The sequence below is a fragment of the Nuphar pumila genome, chromosome 4 (genome assembly GCF_984573655.1).
Source record: "Nuphar pumila chromosome 4, dmNupPumi1.hap1.1, whole genome shotgun sequence".
Taxonomy (NCBI): domain Eukaryota; kingdom Viridiplantae; phylum Streptophyta; class Magnoliopsida; order Nymphaeales; family Nymphaeaceae; genus Nuphar; species Nuphar pumila.
This window is the reverse complement of record NC_143252.1, coordinates 31,934,042-31,954,380: the sequence shown is the minus strand read 5'-3', so window position 1 is coordinate 31,954,380 and position 20,339 is coordinate 31,934,042.

The window sequence follows — 20,339 nt, the reverse complement described above, 5'->3', positions numbered from 1 at the left end:
TGCCTGATTTTGGTTATTAAGTATCAAACCCCTAAATCTTTGATTTTTGTTAGAATTTAAGTTTTTTATTTGGTTTCTAAAATGCTATGAATATTTAATTAGATGTTTTTGTCTTTTTTAAAGTTAACAATTAAACGTGATTCTATGAACTCATGTTTTATTTTGATTAGAATTTTAGATGTTTTATATTTCTTTTTCAATTAACATATTTATGAATATGTTGTTAGAATTTAGGGTTTTGTTTTCTTTACTGTGCATTTGTGCCCACCCTAGTTTCCATTCCTGGCTCGGCCCCTGATTAGGTGACTGTATTATAACTACATTATTTGATGCTCTTCCTACCGTATGCATTGAAATTATGTATTATTTTATTAAAAGAAAAAAATGGTTAATTTACAAAAAAACATGCCTGACTTTTTTTGATAATCCAAATTCATACTTGAAAATACTTGTAATTCAAAATGATGCCTGGTTTTTGTATTCAGTTATTCAAATTCATACCCCTGACAGCTATTCAAACATATATCTTTTTGGGATTAGCCCATAGTTAATAGTTACTAATTTCAAATTTTGTACCAGTTTTACCCTCATTAAATATGCTTCTTTTTATTCATTTTACCCTCTTAAACCCTCTCTCCTTCTATACGTAAGGGTAAAAATGAGTTACTTTTTTCTTTTTTAAGGATAATCCTGAATTTGAGTGAAAACAAGGGAGGCCAACTTAGCAATTGACTGTAGGTATGCTTTTGGTTAACGGTAAAATAAATGAGGTATGCATTTGAATTATCAATTTTTTAGGCATGAATCTGAATTATATTTTTTTTGGTATGTTCTTGTAAATAACCAAAAAAAAAAAGAGAAGCTTGACTTAGTCGACATCTATGGCCTGCCATGTTTTGCCATTCCTGTTCTTGATATCTACCAATGTGCACCAACCTCTCCATTCATACATTCCATACCAAAAATGCTCATGAAAAGAACCTAAAAATATTCACCATAATAAAAACAAGTTACAAAATTTGAAAAAAAATAATGGACATCATAATTATAGATGTTGCCTTGCATTGTGTGCATAAGAAAATGATGGGCTCGTTTAAGTCAGGCTGGCCACGAGCTTGAGCTCAGCTTGGTTCACCACAAGACGAGCAAGCTTGAACACGGTTTGTTCAGCTCATTTACCAGCCTTAGTAGACCATGTGTGAGCATCATTTTTTGTTTTTGAAAGGCAAGCTGGGTTTAGTCAGACCCCCACCAGTTATTATTCAACGTACCACTGGGTTTTGAACCTGCAACGTCCCATCATAAGGAGTCTTGCATGGGTTACCATGTGGTTGGTAGGAGCTGTATGTGCAAGTCTCCTTGTAGCGGGACCTTGAAGGTTCAAAACCCAGTGGTACATTGAATAATAATTGGTGGAGATCCGCTTAACCCCAGCATGCCTTACAAACAAAAAACGATGCTCACACATAAGTGTGTCAATGGGTCGATTAAATTCTTTGGAAAGTGTTGATAATTTAAAAGGGTTTCCTAAAATCTATATTGGAAATTAAATTCTTTAAATGCGTTGAGAATAGGAAAGGACTCCTAAAGTCCTGTAAATTAAACCCATATTTTGAAGTTTTAAATGATTTTATTTAGAATTTCAATTTTCTTTTTTAAAGGCAAGCTGGGGTTAGGGAGACCCCACCAGTTACTATTCAACGTACCACTAGGGTTTGAACCAGCAGCGTCCCACCACAAAGAGACGTTCACTGACAGCTCCTACCAACCACACTGAGCCCCGGTAGGTTTTAAAATTTCAATTTTGGACAAGACCTTAAAACCATATGGTTTTCAAATTTTTTTTATTTTGCCCCATATTTATTAATTATTAATTAATTTGTTTTTAGCTGATATTTTTTCCAAAAAAAAAACTTGAGATAAATAAAATTTTTCAAAAACTCACGAGAAAAATCTTGGCTATAACTTTATACCATAGTCACAGATGTGGAGATTTTGAGACTTACAGCATTATAGCGAGATATATATCCAAGCTATGAAATCTTGATAATATCACGAGATTTTCAAAATTTATTATGATATTTCTGCAAAATTTGCATCGTTTTAAAAAATTTAAATATTTTTCCAGGTTTTGCTATTTTTCTTATATTGCTTATAGTTGAAAATATATGAAGATTTACGCCCAAAAAACAGAATTATAATTTATTGCGTAATCTTATGAAGAAAAACCAAAGAAATGATTTTATAACAATGGAAACTTGGACTTGTCTTGCAACATAGACGGGTAGAAGCATAGTGACAAATATCGCAAGATTTATGAAAAAATCTCGCGATAATAATTCAAGAAATTGCCTGAAAGTTTAAAATGATAATTTCTTGAGAGATTTTCAAAATATTGTGAGATTTATGAAAAAACATAAATATCATGATTTAAACACAATATTTATGTTTTAAATGGCTATTTATCATGAAAAAACCATGTATTTTTTAAAATAATTGTTATTAATATTTTATTATAAAATTTATTTTTATAATTTATAATTTAATTTTTTTATTGCCAAGATTTTGCAAAAAAATGTGAGATTTATGAAAAAAATTCAAATTCTCGCGAGTTTTTGAAAAAGCAAGATTTAGCCATTTTTAACGTTTGTCACTATGGGTAGAAGCAATTCAAACAAATGTCAAAATGATTCAAGTGAATCGGCTGATACCGATTCTCGAGTCATTCTGAATCAGCCAAAAATTAATTAAAAAATATTCTGTGTCAATCAGAACATGTACACGCGTTAAAACTATTAAAAATATTTAAATAATAATTTTAATCATTTTTATATTTATTAAAAAATAGCCGAATCACATCGATACTGACAACATTGGTTCAAACCATGTCACCACAACAAATTAACTAGACCCTGGAATTGGTTTGCTTCTTTTTTTTTATGATGAAGAACCCTCACTGAGAACCAGGTCGCTTAATGGGCCTGTCTCCCTACTAGGTAAAACTCAGGGTTGAAGACACAATCACCATGTTGGATTGCTTTATATAAATAAATTTTGTCAAAATCAGTTTTTGAATAGAATCTGTTGTCCAAAAAACAAAAAACACAAATAAAATTGGATCCAATCATATAAGAGAATCCCACATTGGTTGGCCTCCAGTTGGTAAAACCCTTGAGGTTAGCCCTGCACACCAGGGCGTTAGAATAATCCCATATTCCAATTTCACCAATATTTTTAAAATATCACTTGTATTGCAATATTTTCAAAGGCCAACAATGTGCCACAAAACCATGATATTTTCAAAATATCGCTTATTTTGAAAACAGCATGTATTTATAATGATATTAACCACGGTTGCAAAAGTTTATAATGGCCGAACAATTGCAGCTACATTATCATGAGAAATCGAACATTTCCATTTTCTCATGTTTTTAATTTTTTATCAGCAAAAATAAATAAGCTAAAAAACAAAAATATACCTCCTGTTTGGATGAGTTTATAATTGCTATTTATACTTTTTTTAAGTGGCAAGTTTTGCTGTTTGAATTGGCTCTTTTATTTTTTAATTTTTTAACAAAATTTTATGAATTAAATTATAAAAAGACATAATAGATGTTGAAAAATAAAAAAAAAAGTGTTGTTTTTTCCTTCTAAATTGCCGGTATAACAGTAAATATTGTAATAAAATCACATTACTTTGCTATAAACATCAATATCACGATCATGGTTGGATTTCTCACCAAGTTCACTCGGGACTTTGTCGAGTCAACTCGTCGAGTAAAAAAAACCAGAATGACTTGTTATGGACCGAACTCGTCCCGTTCATGAATCAAACTCAAATGATTCGGCCGAGTTATGTTTTACTTTTTTTTTAATAACCCGAAGAAACCACACCCGACATGAAGACTTGGTCGCGCTGGCTTAGCCTGACATACCTATGGTCGTCATGACGGTAGCGTAAAACTCCGAGGCTAATACCCCTGCACCCAGGGCCTATGCTATCCATTGGCTTGTGCAGAGTGGCAACACTCATGAAAATCAAACCTTGATTGCCTGTCTACCAGCTCAGGCCCCACCCCACTACTCCAACCCCTCTTGGGGCGAGTTACATTTTACTTGAAAATGAAATTTTTTGAATGCCCTAGCCCTCTCTTTTCAGTTTTCCTCTCTTATGCAGTCGTCCATGCCCCTCTTTGAGTCTTATGACCCCTCTGCCCTCTCTCATGCTGTCATCCCCTCTGGCCTCCACTCGGCACTTTTTGTAGGCATAACTACTCGTAAGAATCAACAAGGGAAACAACCCAAAGAGAAGGAAGGAAGAAGTTTTCTTGTAGGAACGAAGATCATGAACATCAAGCAGGTTCTGAATGTGGTTTCCAATTACAAAGAAGGGTGCGAATGGAATTGTTTGGGAAAATGTTGCCTCTTAGGTACTCTCTTTCTCTCTCTCTAGATTAGGTCGGTGCCTTGCGTTGGGCCATTTGCCGTTTGACAGTTTCTTTGGTTGGATTTTTTTTTTTTGCATGCCCTTTTTCAGGATCATGGGCAAGTAATGGATGCTCAATTTTGGTTAGACAGTTAACATTTTCTTTAGTTAGCATAAATTTATAATTTTTTTAAGAATTAAGGTATTGATTTGGACTTTTTCAAATAACATAAATGTTTAATTAGGGGCCTAATTTATCAAAAAATGACTGTACTGTATGGGTAATTTGATGTGTTTCTCTAAAAACCTTATAATTTTTTGATATTTTCTTTATGTCCAAAATCATAAATAGTTAATGTTGAAATATCCCTTTTACCCTTTGCATGCATGAAATTGATGAAGTTTGTGCAATATATAGCTCCACTCTTTAAAATGAGGTTCGCACATTTTTTTTCGGACTTCAGGAAGTTCACATAAAATTATATGCAAACTTCCTGTTAAACTTGAACAAAATGAGAAAGTCCTTATATATTTTATGCGAACTTCCTTAAGTCCGCATAAAATATATGCAAACTTTCTCATTTTGTTCAAGTTTAATAGGAAGTTCACATATAATGTAATGCAAACTTCGTGAAGTCCACAAAAAAAGAGTGTGGACCTCTTTTTAAAGAGTGGAGTGATATAGCATGCAAACTTCATCAGTTTCGTGTATGCGAAGGGTAAAAGAGACATTTCAATGCTTGCTATGACATGATAAAAATATAAAAAATTATTGGGTTTTTAGTGAAACATGTCAAATTACCCGAACAGTGTGTTAAATTTGTTTGTATTCTTTTTATTATGCCCAAACTATTTCTGTTGTGCTATTTCAAAAAAAAATTAGGGTTAAAATATTATATTTTTAAGTTGAAAATTTTAGGGTGTTACAAAAACATTTATATATCAAAAAAATATCAATTCCTATTTTTTCTCAAATTACCCAAAATTTAATCATTTGTTTGTTTTTACATCTAATCGGAGTTCCATATCTAGAGCTAAAATTCATAATAAATATGTTAAAACACACATATGATAGGGCAAATTGAGTTGTACGATAAAAAATGAAGTTATCCGACCCAATATTTATATTTGCCCAAGCTGACCGCACCGCACAAAAATTAAATATCGAACACAAAGAACACAACTTATTGTCTAGTCGAAACAAATGCAGGATGTAGTACAGTTTACAGAATAGACATAACATGTGTTCTGTCTGTTATGTTTTGTTGTTCTATCCAAGCAATCAAACTCACCCAAAATATCTATTTTATGCATAATAAATACAAATAAAACTTGGGATACCACCTTGGTGGTCGATAGTGTAATAATTATTAGAAGTTTCTGAAAAGCTTGAAGAGTGAAAATTGAAATTATGAAACCATGTGTTTCTTTTGCACTTATAAATCTCAACTATTATTATTAATTCCCTAAAAAACTATTATTATTATTATTTAAAACAGAGAAACCACGACATTGGTTTAGACATCTTATCATGGCACCAAGGGTGCTATGTTGATCAAGGCCTTGCTTCATTTTTCACCGTGTAAAACTTCACGAGCACTTTCACAAGGGACAATTTTGCTTTGGTGTAGGTTACTTTTTATGCATTATATATATATATATATATATATATATATATATATATATATATATATATATATATATATATATATATATATATATATATATATATATATATATATATATATATATATTAGAATGGGGATTGTGTTGCCCTTTTAATGTTAGGCCATGTTAGGATCCTCCCAAAATCATAGTTTTAGGTGCTTTATGTTAGATTTGACTATTAGATGTATTTATCATTGCTTATTTATTACGAAGCAAGCTTTGTTTCAAATAGATTTGATGTAAAAATGTGAATATTTTATCATCAATTTTTTGTACAATATCAACCATTAATTTTTTTACCCCTTTAAAATGCACATATGAGCATAATTAATTTTTTACCCCTTTAAAATACACATCTGAGAATAAAGATGCTTAATTCAGAATGTAAGATTTGTTACACACACAGAAGGTGTCAACCCGAGTTGAAGGGCGTTCACAGTTATACAGGAAACCAACACAGACATATTATTTATCTCACAACGTCTTGCCTTTCAAATTTTCGGAATGTTGGAATTTTTTCAAAAATTTTGTAAACTTTCATGCCTTGTAAAGCCGCCCCCCCCCCATAGGGCCCTACTTAAAATCTTGAAAGAGGGCTGGATTAGGACTGTCCAATGGAAAAATGCCCCTTCAACTCTAAGGGTCACAACCCTTGATTCAAAGTTATATAACTTATATTTTAATCTTATATTATTATCTTACTTTAAGTTATGTTTATGTTTTGTATGTAATATATTATATAACTTATTCATGCCTTTTGGGAGTTCTTCAATTGAGAGTGGCCCCTCCCCAACGATTGCCTTAAAGACACTTACATCCATACATTTCCCACTTGTCCATAAAGGGTAGCCTTTGCTACCAAACTTGCTCCCACTTTTGGGTTTTGCATTGGTACACAACCTTGAGTTGTATGTTATTCACACAATCTTTGTGGACTTATACACACTCACCATTTTAGACATTTCTGAGTCACATTTAACTTGCGTGTCTAGAGAAGACTTCCTCAATGGTTGCTTTTGTCAAGGAATTTGCTACTATGTCACCCAAAAGAATATATTCCACTGCTATTTCATTTTTCATAACCATGTCATGCACATATTAATATTTAACCTCAATATGTTTATTGTTAGAGCTATTTATTATTATATGAATTAGATATATAAAAGTTTTGTTGTCACAATAAATTTGAATTGTATTTCTTAGAATATCCAATTTTAAATTATTTAAGAAGTGATTTATCTAAACATCAAATATTGTTGTCATGTAACAAGCTATATATTCAGCTTTTTGGAATTTTTGTGTCACACACCCTTTCTTTTTGTATGACCATACAACTGCACCACCTCATAAAATAAACATATAACCAAAGGTAGATTTTGCTTCATCTCTATCACCAACAAAATCTACATATGAATAACCCACAAACTTTAGTCTATTTGCTTGATAGCATAGTTTGAGTTCTTTTGTTCACTTTAGGGTATGTTTGATGGCTTGTCCAGAGTTGGACAAAATGAACAAAAAAAATGGAACAAAACATTGGTTCTGTTCATTCTGTAACAATTGTTTCAAGTTCAACGTTTGATTGGAATGTACTCAAATGCTATGTTCCAAATGTCTGTTGTTTGACGACGATGTGCAGACAACTTGGACAATCATGGATAATGGGTCAAATTACTTCGTTTTGGATTGCATGACCTGATCCGTTCACCATTTTACATGTATTAACAAGTTTATTATGGGTTTTTGTTCGTATATGGATCCAATTACGAAAAGATGTGGGAATAATTTGAAGCATCTCAAACGAAAAAAATAATTGGTTTTACCCGATAAGCGTCTTTGCTAGATTTCGTATCTGCTTAGACCCATGCTTCTTTAATCTGCTAACAACTCTTCCAATCTCTATGGCTTGAGAAAAGGACACAAAATTCACCAAAGTTCCACTTAAGTCATGGTTTCCAAAACAAACTAATAGGAAGAAAAGGACCAAAAGATCATGCTATGTCCACCTTCAAGGTGTCAACAGAGAGCTCCGTCAATTGTAGCCTCCTCAACGAGTTGAACAAGGAAGCATCAGACTATCAAAACAAAAACACCAAGATAGAAAATCAGACACCAACATCATGACAAAATACTCAATTATGATAGCAAACAAGAACAACCATCTCCTAAGCCCAAAAAAGTTTTGCAGAGTACCATGCTCAAGAAACAAAGCAAAACATCCATCACAAGCACATAAGAGAAAACAATTTTAGCCCACCGTCTCATTTTCCTCCCAATTGACAGAAAAAACCATACACAACATACATCATGAATCAAGAATTGCAACATCGTTTGAAGCTAAAAAAACTTTAACTCATCCCTTCAAACTAAAACAATGAAACCAAAAAGAGAAATTCATCTCTTCGACCACCAATAACAGTAAAAGACAAGATAATTCACTATGCATTTGCATAAAGCCATTGATCAAAATATGTACACCATCAAGACTAATAAATAAACAAGCATAGTCAAGCACCAATTTCTTCATTGCCCAAAATCATTAATCCAAAACTCAGAAAATTTTCACCAATGTAACAAAGAAAGGACTAATCCTTAAAACTCATCAGGATGCTCTAGCACCGCTCTAATCATGAGGACCTCACCCACAATTCGAGACTCTTCCTCAATCTCCTCTGTGAAATCCTCTGCCTCATCATAACTGTAATTGCTGATCATGTTCCTCTCATTATTGTCGCTTCTGCTCTGGACCTTGCTCTCCTTCACATGGCACCTCTCTAAGCCACCATCTCCGTCGTTCGCCTGCTCTGCCAGTGCCACCGAGTCGCATTCAATGCAGCGGGTCAATTTACAGGTGAAGAGGGTAAGCCTTCAGAGTGATTGAACCCTAGAGGAATCCTTAGAGGGGAAGCAATTGTACGCAAAATCAAAACCAGATCGCTATTGAATCGAGCATTTCTTCCCGCCCAAATTCTGCCACAGGCTAGTTGGAGGGAGACGCTTGCCCTGCCTATACGCCTTCCTCCTCAACAACAACCTCTTCACAGACCCGTCGAAAAAATTTTGGGTGAGAGACACGCCCATCGAAAAAGTTGTGTTCTCCTCATCCCTGTTACTTTTGTAACAGGGGGGAGGGTGGAATGAAAAGAGCATACATATAAGGATGCAGCAGATGCGGGGGACGTTGTCCATTTGTTGAAAATCATCGTTCCTAGCAAGATTTTTGTCTAAATCATGCTGGGAATGATGCATCAAACATACCCTTAGATACCAAAATATTCTCTTCATTGCTTCCCAATGAGAGAATCATTTATTGCTCTGGTATCTACTTACTAGATTCACTGCAAAGCTTAAATCAGGTATAGTGCATAACATAGCATACATTAGGCTTCCAATTGCATGTGCATAAGAAACATTTAATTTATCTTGTCTTTCTTTTGGACAATCATTTTTGCTCAATCTTAACTTTTTAATTACAAGAGTTGACTTTGCCTTGGTACTCTTCATTCTAAATTTTTTTAAAATGTGCTCAAGATTTTTTTTGACTTAGGCATAATAATCTCGATTCTCTCTCTAGATTTTAATTTCAAGGATATATGATGCTTCATCCATATCATTCATCTCAAATCAAGAACTCAACAAACATTTGGTGTTATTTATCATTTTTATATCATCAATGCAGAGGAACGAAGTAGCAAACTCACTCTCACTTTTCTTGGCATATATAGAGTGGTCTAAATTATTTGCTTCATAACACAACTTGATTATAGCCTTATGAAAGGTTAAATAATGTTGCCTAGGTCACTGTTTAAGCCCATACACAAATTTATTCAACTTGTATACTTTATATTCTTGACCTTCAATTTCAAAGTTTTTTGGTTGTTGCATATATATTGTCTCTTTTAATTCACCATTGAAGAAAGTTATTTTCTTACATCTCTTTGATACTGGTTAAGATCAAAATAAGCCACTTATTCCAATATTATATAAATTAAAGCCAATTTTGTTATAGAAAAATAAGTTTCTTTATCATTTATTCCTTCATGTTGAGAATAACCTTTTGCAACCAACCTTGCCTTGAACTTATCAATAATTTCATCATTGCTACCAATTGGTTTGTAATACTCAGGCAATGTAGTTAGTTTCCAAACTCTACTTTTCTCTATGTAGTATAACTAATCTTTTATTGCATGCATCTAATATTCAAATTCATTTGAGGCAATAACATCATGAAAACTTAAGTTATCAAGAGCTTCATCGAAGTCCATAGAATAACATAATTCTTCACTCAAGAAAAACTAATAATCATTTATATAAGATGGAAGAACTCATAATCTTTTCTGACCAATTATAGGTTATAAAGATTGTTTGTCATTTGCAACTGGATCATGATGCTTAAACTCTTGAGTTGGTACCCTTGAATTATTTAAAATATCAAGAGGGACATCATCTTCTTCAAGATCAAATCCACATTCTATATTTTTAAGAATTTTACTTCTATGCTTTCTATAAGCCCTTTCTAAGGATTATATAGTGTATAACCCTTTGATCCTTTCGGGTGCCCCATAAAATTGTTCTTAATAGTTTTAGTATCTAACTTGTCTCTTAATTGACTAAGAATTAACACATGCACTGACAACACTCACTTTCGCAGATGACTAAGATCTGGCTTTTTGTAAATTCATAACTCATAGGGTGTAATCTCTATAATATTAGATGTGACCCTATTAAAAATATACATGTTTGTGCTTATAGCTTCTTCTCAGAATTTTTTGGAAAGGTTTGCATGTGCCAACATTGATCTGGTTATATCCATTAGAATCATATTCATTCTCTCAGCTACACCATTTAGTTATGCTGCAAAAGAAATAATTGTATGATGGATTATATTATTAGCATAATAGTATGACTTAAACTCATCAGAGTTATATTCACCACCTCTAGCATATCTTATTATTTAAATATTTCTCCTTAATAACCCTTCAACCCCGTGTTTATATGCCTTAAACTTTTCTATATCTTCTGATTTTTTAGAAATTAGGTAAATATAACAATACCTGAAATAATCAACTATGAATATAATAAAATAAGATTTTTTTCATGTGTCGCAATTATATTTTAAAAACTCGCCGAATTGACCTAATGACTCGGTTGACTCGGCCTGGATTGCCTAGTTACCGAGTCAAAAAAGGTGTTGAACTCATGTTTTATAAAATCTGGCAGAGTCATGGGCGAGTTAGCCGAGTTAGAGACGAGTCATGAATATATATATATATATATATATATATATATATATATATATATATATATATAATATTTTATATATAATTACATATATTATATAAAATCTAATATAAATATTATGTATAATATATATAAAACATGGTTATACATGTATTAATAAAATTATATATTAAATATATTATAAAAAATATCATATAATATATATTATATATAATATATATTATATATAATATATTAGTAAAATACTATAAAATATAGATAGTATATACATATATTTATATATTTATATAAAATATAAAGTTAACATGAGCCGCCTGAGTCACCGAGTTGATCTAGCTGAGTCACAAGTCACTCAAGGATGAGCCAAATGATGAGTCGCTGGATTTTAAAACACTGGTTTTAATTGACAAGGGATCACAAATATCAATATGCACAATGGCTAGCAATTTAGATGCTCTGCTTCCCTTAGAAAAATGTTTCCTAGCCATTTTTTTTTAAATACATGGTTCACACTTTTCAAAGTCCATTTTTTCCAAGTGAAGGCAACAAACCTATGCATATAATCTTTTTTATCTTATTAACATTAATATTCCCTAACCTCAAATGCCATAAATATGAATTTACCACAATCAATATAATCAGAAACATTAATTGCTTTATTTATTGAAGGAGGTACAAAATTATGTGAAACAGACCATGGTCTACATCATAATGACCCGTGAACTTCACTTTTCTATGTTTTTCAAAAGTCACCTTATTATACAAAAATAGACTTCAAAGAAAAGAGATTCATTCTCATAGAATGAAATGATGATCAGGGCATGAGAGTCTAAAATTGGCTCCTTCATTCTATTGATCATGGACCACCATCTATTGTTGAACTCATGATCAATTTCATCTTTCTTTTGTTTTAAGTCATATAATTGACTTATGGTGAAAAGGTCTTCAAGATTAGAAATGAAACTTATCCATGGAGAGGTTGATAATTTGTTTAAAATCCCTAACTTGTTAGAGGTTTAGAGTAGTGAACAATTCCAATGCCTCTCCTTCCAATGAATAGAACCATGTGAGTTATGGGGTCCCCTTTCTCATCGAACTTTAGAAGTTTGGGAGGAGTGTCTTTTGTATCATCGCCCCATCCTTCAGGTAGAAAGTCCTTTAGGAAGTACTCCCTCCTATCCATATCTATATATCACATTCTAATACCGAGGTTTCAGACCATGTTTTTCAAGGACTTTATTTTTCTATCTGATTTTGATAATGTGGTTTGGATTGGACGGGTTAACAGGGGTCTGTGAACTTTTCTTTCCCAATCAGATATTTAAGATTCTCTTCATTAAATATAGTCTCCCTCATAGTCTTTTTTCTAGACTCGATTGGCCTTTCTTTATGTTTCTACCACCTGAACATGCTCATATTATTCCTTCCCCTGAAGTTCTATTATCATGTCCTCTGCCTCTTCCAGACACCACCTCATTTCTTCTAATTAATATTCTTTGAATGGAGTTTTAATGTGTCGGGTCTAAGGGACTCGTCTCCTTGCAAATCCTTCTATGCTTGAACTGTTCATCTAATATTCTGTGGGTCGATTCTTATGGGCATGACAAAAGTGCTGATGTGAACTAGATTATGAGAGTACTGGTTTTTTCCTTCTCTCTGATTGTTTTTAGGTTCATCGAGGACATCGGTACATGTCCTTTCTTCAAGCTCCTATGTTTTTCCTTCTCTTTGATTGTTTTTAGGTTAATCAAGGACATCAGTACATGTCCTTTCTTCAAGCTCCTCATCGAAGATGAGGTTAGGCATCATGTGGGGTGACATTCCATAGGTGAAAATTTTCAAAGACTGCCATTTAGGAATGAATTGGGATGTGGATTTTCAGGTTTGATATTGTGTATTCATGATACCCCAAACAATGGTTCAAACAAAGGCATCAATAAGTAACGTGAGATTTTCAAAACAATGTGTATCCCATCTCTCCTCGAAAATCACTCTACGAATCTATGAGGTTTCTTTGGGTTCTATGGATTGAGGTTCACTCTTGGGTCCACCACCTATATATCACACCACCTATATATCACGTAAGGTACTGATATATGGATTATCTGACTTCAAGGTACCACCATCGATATACCCAAAGCTAACAACTTAAAGGTATTGGTGGAGGACCCGAAGATTCAAACAATGGAATAATAGAATTTGAAAAATCTAAACAAAAGAAGGGCTCTAATCCTAGAAGAATAGATGATAAAAATATAAAAAATACACAATAATTTAAACAAGGTCTCAATCAAGATGTTAACTTCTTGGAGGTGATATTTCTCTATTTTCTAAGTGAGATGAATTTTCTCCAATAAGTATTTATATTTATGTGATAAACCTAAACCTAATATTTATGCATTTAGCTGATGCATACCCTATATTTGTGATTCAAGAAAGAAGTGACAAGTCAAATTCTTAGAATCAAGTTTAAAGAGGATGATATTATCTTAAAAAAGAAGCAAAAATCATGAGTTTGGATTCTAGAGCACGAAGATATGCTATTTGAAATGCCAAAATGCCTAAGGAGCTTTTCTACCCCTAAATGATAGAATAAAGTTTTCTCGAGGATTTTTAGCAAGAAAAAAGTTTTTCTAGATTTTTCTCTTAGAACTTCAAAAATATTTTGGGATGTCAGCTTTTAAAAGAAACTAATTTTATCAACATATGACACACAAGTAGATAGAAATACCTTCTAAAACAAAAACTATTCTGCAACCTTACCCGCTACCGAACGAAACACAAAAACTTTCTGGTGCTTTTGACCAATTTTTTTTTGTTTTCTGCAAACTCACAAAATAAAAAATATATAAAAATGAATTATCTTTCAAAAGAAACAATAATCATGCAATTTTGACATTGGAGCACTGAGGTCCACTTCTTGGAATGCAAATTGTTCAAGCACTTTTATCACAAAATAGAAATAAAAATATAAACTTTATGAGACTTTTGGGGTAGAAATATATAATTTTAGGAGAAGAACACAAAAGATGAAATAAAGTTGGAAATCTCAACTTTCTAAGGCAGTAAAAATTGCTTGATTTTAATAATGGAGCATTGAAATACAAGCTCTAGAAAATAGGCTATTCAGAAAACAAGTTATAGAGACCAAACAACAAAAGGACTTGCCATTTTAGTCGTTGGATGACAAAATGCTTTGTCATTTTAGTCTTGGACAAAAAAAAATGGTTTTGGAATTCGAGTTCTTGAGAGCAAAAGAATTTTTCCATGTAAGTCCCTAATGACAATGATTTTTACCATCTTGGTCCTTGACTACAAAAGATTTTTGTAGTTTGAGTCCCTAACAACAAAAGTTTTTATCGTTTTAGTCCCTAATGGTAGATTTTTTTGCCATTTCAATCCCAAACAACAAACTTTGTTTGTGGTTTTGTCTGAAACCACTTGAATCAAGAAACACATGATTCTATCTACAAATTTGGGTTTCATAGAACCCCAAATCTTCTCAATAATGATTTTTTAAACTACAAAAAATAAAAAACATGGTGACCCACCGTGATCGCAAGAAATTGTTAACAAAAAATTTGTGACGAAAAAAATGCACTCACTTGATTTCGCAAAAACCTATTTTCAAAATCCTTTAAAAGATGTAAGACGCCCATTTCAAGCATCAATCGTCCTTCTCCATGAGAAGGTAAAACATAAGCAAGTTCGATCTTCGTAGTTTGAAGCCCACTATTAAGAAAATCTGGGTCCAAGATCCAACTTATCACAAAATAAAATATACAATTCAGATCAAGAGAATGTATAAGCACTTACGTAATAAATATAAAAACCAAAATAAAAACATAAATACCTAATGGATTTGATTTTTTTTTTTAACTTTTGGTATGTTTGTCTTTTAGGCTCCAAATGAAAGGATTTTTCGGCTAGGCCCCCTTTCTATGGCATGTATAACGATCCAAGAACAACTTCTTCTTGGTCCAACAATACCTCTATATAGAGATATGAGCTGAAGACGAGATAAAGACATAGTGAGGGCAAGGTTAGCATGTTCCTTCTATCTAGGGTCAACACTCAGACAAGGAATTATCATATTGGTCAAGTTCTAGGGCTCACCCCCAATTTATAAAGGTCAAGAATAGTATATGGGTTAAAGAGATTTTCCTTCTAATAGAGCGAATTTTCATGAAACTATGCAGAAGTTTTATGCAAATTCACATGACTCCATGCATATTTTCTTCTATTTTATCACTGGTTTTCTTAATATAACAGTGATATTTATCAAGAATTTAATCTGTAGCCGATGATATTTAGGGACATATTCATAATTAATTAAATTATCAAGGGTAAAATGGTAATTTGCACTTCAATGGCATATTCAAGTAAATTCCTGACTATATAGGAGTAAAAAGGTAATTTTTATGCTAAGAATATTTTTAAGAAATTAATAAAATTATTAGGGGTAAAATGGTAATTTTCCACCCAATGGCAAGTTTTGGTAAAACTCTAAACCATTGAAGGGTAAAATAATAACTTTTTATTTCCAAAATGGCATTTTTGTTACATGAGATTTGAATGAGGGTGAATTAGGTATAAAAATTAGCTATTAAAATAAGATATCATATTTTATTATTATTTTAATATATTTTAATAGCTAGACCATGGTTTTAGAAAACCATGGGAGGACATGGTTTTCCAAAACTGTGTGCCCTATGTGTCATTTTAATAGAGAGGAGGTGATACTCTCCGTCTCTCTTCTGCTGACACATGGTAGAGGAGAGGGTGAGTGACCTCTCCTCTTTCAGAATTTGGACACCCAGAGGGGTGTGGGGCCCACAGGGGGATCTATAAATACCCCCACCCATTCTCTCTCTACTATGCTTTTCCTCTCTCACTTTCTCTCTAGCTCTCTCTATATCTTCTAAAATCACCCATTTTTTCTCTCTCTATCTCTCCTAAAATTGCCCATTTTTTCTCTCTCTAACCCTAGCTCTTCTCTCTATATTTTCTAACTCGAACCTTCGTTAAAACCCAAATTTCTTCTACCAAACCCCTTTTAGCCTCTTTCGTCTATATACAGGTGGAACTCATTCACTTAAAGGAGTGCTGATTGGTCAGAATTGGCCTCTTGAATCTTGATAGCAAAAGTTCTGTGTAATTTAGCAGAAGTTTCAGAATTCTGCTGCGAAAGCACTGCTTGAATTTTTGTAAATCAAGTTAGTACTCGTATTCTTCATCTAGACCCTAGATCATGCTCACAAGACCTCATACTCCTTCCCTGAACCCTTAAGACTTCTTTCTAGATTTGAATTGAGGCAAATTTTCCAAAATTTAATCCAACCCCGCCTTTACGTCAGGGAGGATCTGTTAAAATTTTTATAAATATTTTTAAGCATTCAAAACTACTATAGCAAAAGTTTTGGCAAATTTTTCTAAAGATTTTTTAGAACTAGAGCTATTATAGCAGAAGTTCTCACAAAATTTTTCTAAAGATTTTTTAGAAATAGAACTATTATAGCAAAAGTTTTGGCAAATTTTTTCTAAAGATTTCTGAAAAATGGAATTAGTATAGCAGTAATTTTGGCAAAATTTTTATAAATATTTTTTATTTTTTAAAGTTTTATAACCAAATTTCTAGCAAAAATTTTGCACACATTTCAGAAATTTTGAATTTATTTAGTAGGAATTATGTCAAAAATTTTATAGATATTTCAAAAAATTTAAATTTCTATATAGGAGATTCTGTAAAAAAAATTCAAAATCTTATTTAGATATTCGAACCAATTTAAAAAAAAACACTATAAAAATATTTATAACGCAAAGTCATGTCAAAATTTTTACAACTCAAATTCAAGTTTGAGACATTTTTTGAATATTTGAGTTATTATAAAAGAAATTCTGTAATTTTTTTAAAAGAATTAAAATTATTTTAAAAATAGCTTTTAGATTTTTTATAATTTTTTAAAAAAGAATCTTCTTTAGTTTCTATAGGGTAGCTACTGCCCAAAATTTAGTAGAAAATATAATCTAATATAATACAAGTTTTACCAGAATAAATCGAAGAAGAGAGTGATTTTTTGTTCTAGTTTGAAATATCAGAAATCAAAGTAAGTTTTTTTATCAAAATCTTATAATTTTTATATTAGACATGATTCTGATGCATGCATTGTAAGGCCCACGATATTTTTGAGATAATATTACATGTGATGTGTTTCAGTGTTGATAATTTCTTGTATTACTGCAAGAATTTTTTGCAATTATGCATATATAATTATACGAGGTCCTAAATCGTGTAATTTTGATGTACGAAATGATTAAGGAAAAACCATGATAAATTAAATTCTGATATTCCTAAATTAGATTTATAATACATCTAATTAGTAACAACCAGAATTTGGAACCTAAACGAGGAAAAAACAAATATCGACAAGATATGAGTCGTAACGAGAATGGATTTTTCTTTGGAATTGAATAACTGAGTAAATAATTTTAAAACTTAGGTTGTATCTCATGAAATGTGAGTTTAAATCAAAGCATTTAACCATTTAAAACCTAGCTTTTAAAATAAAAAGCAATTAGGGTTTTAAAATAAGTAAATTATAATTTTACAAAATCTAAATGAGTTTTTTTCAAAAATATTTCAAAAGGAAGCTTGTTTTGGAATATTTAGAAAGTGGTTAGCATGGAGCGCACGTCAGCCCATGCTACCTTGAGTAAAATTAAAAACAAAATTCAAAAAAATGTATTTAATAAAGTGTTTTTGAAAAGTTAAAAAAAAATCAAATTGAGGTTGGTTTTTGGAAATATGGGAAGTAGTTGGCTTAGGCCAACAATTTCTAAAGGTAGCTTGGACGCCCCTTAGGAGGTATCCCATGCTACACTTAATGCAATTCAAAAAATAAATAAATATAAAAGTTCAAAAAAAAAAAAACCAGGTTTTGAAAGACAAGGCATTTAATGTTGCCTTTGAAAAGCCAAGAGACTCCCCCCCCCCCCCCCAAAAAAAAAAAAAAAATCAAGGAGGGATTTAAGGGAGGGTTGGTGGGAGTAGTTGGCCCCTCAAGGCCTAGCCTTGAGGGCTAGCCTTTGACCCAAGGAGAGAGAGAGGAGGGGACATGGAGGTGGAGAACCCTCCATCTCTACCTCCATGCTCCCAACCCTGCATCTCCTCCTCCTTTTGTCCCCCTCTATAAAACTAGAAGAAGGAGATGTGAGAGAAAGAATATGTTCTTTCTCCTCCCCTCTCTCCTTCTTCTCTCTTCTCCCCCATCTTCTCTTTTCTTTTCTTTTGTTGTGTATGAGTGTGGCAATAACCAGCTGAAGAAGATCCACTTCAGCCCCAAAGGTGAGCTACCTTTCCCATTATTTCTTTCTTTGGAAAGAGCATGTGTTGCAAGCTAAGGGTCTCAAGATCGGCTTGCACTTGTAATATGCAAAAGGCTATGTAGTGGCTTCAAGCTATGGAAATGCTGAGTGGAAATATTTTGTTTCCTTTTCCTTCTTTCATTTTGCTCCATTTAAATTATAGCATGATCTTCCCGTTTTATGCTCCCTTGAAATGCATTTTCGTTTTCTTGATCCTTGGTGGAAATGCCCTTAGTCGGGCTGAGCATGTTGGCAGCCGGGCTGGACTCCCTTGCAGCCAGCCTGGGCCTTTGTTTTTCTCCGTTTGAGGCCCTATGGCCTTTGTTGAGGGTTGCTGCCACCTCTGCAGCAAGCCCCCGGACTGACCAAGGGTCGGTCAGTCTAGGCTCTCTTTGGCCTCCCCTTGTGCACCTTGAACATAGCCACTGCAGCAGCCCCAGCTGGGCTGCTGCGGCCTCCTTGTTATAGCAGGCTGGTCTGGGCCATTTCGGGACCCAGACCTACCTGAGTGACCCACTCACTGAGTGGGGTCACGGTTGGGGACCACTCCCCGTGGTGGCGGCTGTGTAGCAGCAAGAACCAGACACACACAACACCCAGGTTTTTACCTTGGAGCGCACCCACCCTGTGGGGGCTTGGGCTATGGCTGCAGCCCTGGTTCGAACCACTACCAGGTTCGAACTCTTGGCCTTGGACCCAGTAGGGTCTGGACCCACAGGGTCCAGACCATGTTGATGGGGTCTGGCGCACCTTGTGGGGTGTTAGCTGCACCCCTTGGGCGCCATTTATAGGTGCAGGCCACGGCCTGTAGCCCTGGTTTGGACCCTTTCCTGGGTCAGACCAGGGGTACAGACAACACACCTCTGTGTGCCCCTTTCCCTTTTTGGCACAGCAGGGTCTAGACCCATAGGGTCTAGACCATGTTGTCAAGGGTCGACCCACCTTAGTGGGGTTTTTGGCTAGCCGCACCTCCTTTGGGAGCAATTTAGGCCTAATACCCTGGTCCGAACCCCCTGGGTTCAGACCAAGGCCTCCTTCCGTGACCTAGCTGGGTCTGGTCACTCCTGAAACAGACCTTGATGGTGTGGTTTGGCCCTGCCCACTTGGGCGTCTGCTCTAGCCGAGCCCCCACCTTGGGGCTCGCCTATGCATAGTCGGGTGCTAGTGCACCCGGGTGAGCTGGGATTCGGCTCAATGGCCTGTGCTATAGCATGTCAACACCTGGTATGCACTTACGGTGCAGACCAGGGTGGATTCGGGCCCTGTGGCCTAGTCATGCAGCAAGCCCCATTTAGGCCACAACCTTCTTCTTGGCGCCATGATGGGCACCGGATGCGAAGGCGCCCAACAACCTTGCTGCCCTAGTGCAAGCTTTGGGCTGGGCTACCCTCAGTCCGCAGCCCGTGGTCTGAGCCATTTTCGGACTCAGACCTGTGTTGCCCTTGACCCCGTGAGGTCTAGTCCAATGGACTAGACCCTACGGTCTTGCCATTGGGTCGGTTGGGACACCACCAACCGGTTTCTCTGGGTGACATCTGTTTGGTCCGAACCACCTTGGGTTCAAACCAAGGTGGGTTTGCGAGCCTAGTTGGGTCTGATCTCACTAGGACCAAACCTAGTTGAGTGTCCTTTAGAAGCT